Here is a 3,993-nt window from a genome sequence, read left to right on the forward strand (position 1 = left end):
TGCGCAGTTTAACTCTGAAGTGTTTTCATGTCAGTGCCATTAGTATGAAAAGGCCCATGTGCTTACTGTATTTGTGCCCTACAGAGCACTCTAGGAAGCTCTGGGAATGAGTTTCAGAGCTGGACACAACTGTGGTGACCTTACACCTTTTCACCAAAAAAATTTTTCATGAGGTTGTAAACTCAGACTGCTGGAGCTTTACAAGTGAGCACCTTGATACCTCTGTTTGGTATGCTGAAGGCAGAAGGTTTTAGAAATTGCCTGTGAAACTTTCTGGCGCGTATATTTGCACAAGATACGGGAATAAAACATCAGGAAGAACTGAGATGAGGGAAGGTACCTGCATTGATAAGGAACCTGGAGATTAGGAAGCCACTCTTTTTCTGGTAGATAAGTATTTGCATCAGAAAGAATTTATTCCTCTGTGGTTTACAGTTGCTCCCAAAAATTGTGTTTTCTGTGCAGTTAACATGTTAGAGATTGCATCTGGACTGGAGGATTGGTTTTCAAAAATCTCATTTAATATTTTTATAGTAAATATAAAGTGAGTATTTGAAGTTAAAATCAGAATCTTTATTTGCTATGTACTAAAGTATGTGGTCTTTGATGTAACAGAAAACTGATACATATAATTTTATTAAGCTGGTTTGCTATGTGTTTATGTAATATTCTATTGGCCATGGTTCTTATATTGGTTTTATTTGACTTTTTAAAGTAGTCATTATTTTATTAGCAATGATTATCTATAAAATTTAAGATTTTGAGGAAATGCTTCGTTATCTGTTCCTTACGTTGTAGTAAACCTTGCCAAAAACACTTATGATAGAGATCTATAAAATGAAAATAATTTGCAAGTCTGGGAAAGAAAATAGCTGCAAGTATCAAAACCAGACTTTTTTTTTTAACTGTGAAATTTCCTCCTAAAGGTAGTGATAGGATGGAGCCAGCCTCTGTCCTTTCAGTCAGTTCAGTTGTAGGAGAATGAAGAAAATATGCTTCTTTTGTTTTTTCTGTTTTGTTTTTTGTAAAGGAAAGGTTCTTCTAAACAGATCTAGAAAATAAAAAAGCGGGATTCAAAAGAGGATCTGTTCAAATATTCATTGGTGCTTCCATTATTTATTTTTCCAATGCTAACTTTGGGAAGTGAAGAAGGTTTATATTTCTGTATTTTGTGAAATAACAGTTAAAATTGCTTGGAAGAAATCCCTCAACTCACGAAGAGACAGCAGTGCCACAGTTGGGATGGGTCTACATCACCATAGGGCCACAGTTAATGCTGTTGCCTCTGCTAATGTTTGCTACAAATGCTCTGTAATTAATGAGAATTCCTTTTAGAATACAGGATTGGAGTTAATCCTTTGAGTCATCTCTTTTCTTTAACTGGGAAGTCTCTAGGTGGGAGGACACTTCCACTCCAGATGTCTCCAGTCACCTCCCACCATCTCCTCCACAGCCTGTGAATTCCTGTGGTTCAGGCTGGGGTCACACAGTGTTCTGTGGTTAGAAATAAGCTGCCCTTGGGATGTCATGGAAGTCTGTTTGCTGGAATGCTGAAGGCTAGTAAAGCTCAAGGCAGTGCCTGAGAAACTGCTAGTGCAGGGAGTTTTATGGGGGGGTTGTTTTTTTTGTCTGTTATAGACCTAGAAACAAACTGCAGCTGTTGCTAGAATTCAACTCACCAATTCATGCTTTGGTGCTGGATAAGCAGGCTGCCTGTACCTGTCTGAAACAAAACGCTGACTCGCGAGATTGATATCTGCTCCTGCAGGGAACTAGTCTTTCTGCACACCTGTTGCAGGCAGTCAGATTTTATATTTCTGTATGTACATATATGCATAAAAGTATGCTTGGTCAGGCCTCATACTGACCTCAAGTTTCATCTAAGTGAACTCCCTGCTCTTGCTGCCCTGCAGCAAGGCCAGGTTTTGCAGGTTTTTGTTCCTAGCTCTATCTCAGTGAAATACCCTACTGTAATATCCTTCTATATCCTTGTCCCAGCAGTGAAGGGAAAACAAACCAAAAAAACAAAACAACAACTCCATTTGTCTTTTCAGCATCAGTATTAAGCGGGCACAGCACCAAGCCTGACAGAGCTCTAGAAGTGATTGGACAATATTCTTAGGTACATGATGTTGTTCTTAGGGCTGTCCTGTGCAGGGTCAGGAGTTGGAATTCAGTAATCCTTGTGGGTCCCTTCCAACTCCGAGTAGTCAATGAGTCTATGATCTTTTGCATGTAGAAACCTGCTGCCTTTCAGATCACTTCCCTCTCTCAAATATGGCTGAAGGGAAGCTAAAAGAGATTAATGGCCTGGCTTCACAAAGAACTTGCTTCCTTAGAAAAATCTCCTTGGAAAATACCCAGTTTCATCTTCCCTTCAGAAGATGTAGGCAGGATTCAGGAGAGATTAAAAAGAATATATATAGCAACAGAAAGCTGAAAGTGGTAGCAGGTGGCTGGAAGGCTGCAGGGAGGAGGGAAAAGCAGGAATGTCTGGTCAGAAGCCACAGCAGGGGCAAGTCTGCACAAATCCTGCATTGCTGGGTGGTTTGGCTGCAGCTGCTTTGGTCCTCAAAGAGCTGCTGCCAACTGAGAAGGATAATGCTTGACAACTTCAGACTCTCTGTTTCCTGTTGCAAATCTGGAGGACGAGAGAGATCCACACATCTTTTGCTGCTTTCTTTCTATGTTTCAAGTGCTAGCATATCTCCATGCCCTATCCACTTCCTGTTTGCTATTTCAGGGTTAAGCCAAGTCCATGTGTGATGATGGTGAGCCTTCCATTAGTCAGTGAGTGGCAGAGGCTTAGGCTGCCAGGTGTGCTGTTCTGCTGCCTTCCTCCTTCACCTCTGCCAGGTTACACTGCAGTGGCTGAAGTCCTGCTGGAGCTTAAGTTTGATGTGTGACATTAGCAGCTCACAGAAATGTACTTTGGAGTCCAGCATGAAAATGAAGATACATGGGCTTGTGTTAAATGAGGTAACTTGAGGTTCAGTTTAGTTTTGTCTCCAAAGCTCAACACAAGCCTTAAGAGAAAAAGTTACTGGGAAATTTAAGAGAGAGTGTATATGTGCAAAGGAAGATGTTGGTAGTGAAGGTGTTTCTCTGAAGAGTGAGTTCCTGTAGGAATGCTTTGTAGAAAATCTGTGAGAAATCCCAGGACAGAAGTCCTCTCTCTCTGTCCCAAGTGGTGTTCCTAAGCAGGAAATCAGTGTTATCCTTCTGTTGCAGCTGTCACATTCCCCTATGTGCCATGAGCGTGCAGAAATTTGTCATGCGAGACTTGGGCTTGGGGCAATTTACTCGTGCATGTTTGAGGCCCAGCACAAGTAAAGGTCAAATGGCACCTCCTTTTAAAACATCCATGGTCTTAAACTAAAAAAGGATAGATTTAGGTTAGATGTTAGGAAGAAATCTTTTACCCAGTGTGTGGTGAGTCCATGGACATCAGGCTGGATGCAGAAAGTGAGGACTGGGGATGACACCAGCCTCTGTGCCTCACAGAAATGCTCCTCTCACCATTGAAATTACAAATAATTTCAAATACATCTTTAGCTGACTGAGGGAGAGGTTCTGCCTAAATTGGGAGATGTTGGTAAATCCTTTGTTGGATTTTCTGGATGGGATTGATATAAAGGGGAAGAGCTGTCAGCAGGGTAATGATGCATCAAGTACTCCCTGACCAAGCCTGGCAGCTCTGCCACATTCAAAAAAGTCTCTGAAACACAGTAGTTCCCAGAGCTGACAAATTCACAGCAAAACTGGACTTGTTGGTCAACAGGAAAGAAGCCAGCAGTATGTTCTACTTGTCTTGTCTTTGTAAATTCCCCAAATAAGTCATTTTCCACGCTCCTCTGGCTGCCATTAAGCTAAGCTGTGCTACTTTGGCAAGTTCTCAGGTTTCTGTCAACAAGTCATCTTGGACTTTTCTTCAGTCCTGTTCACTAATGACTTCCATTTCACATAAGAAACAAATAAACTTTTTCAGTTTAT

Source organism: Anomalospiza imberbis, chromosome 2 (genome assembly GCF_031753505.1).
Source record: "Anomalospiza imberbis isolate Cuckoo-Finch-1a 21T00152 chromosome 2, ASM3175350v1, whole genome shotgun sequence".
Lineage (NCBI taxonomy): Eukaryota > Metazoa > Chordata > Aves > Passeriformes > Viduidae > Anomalospiza > Anomalospiza imberbis.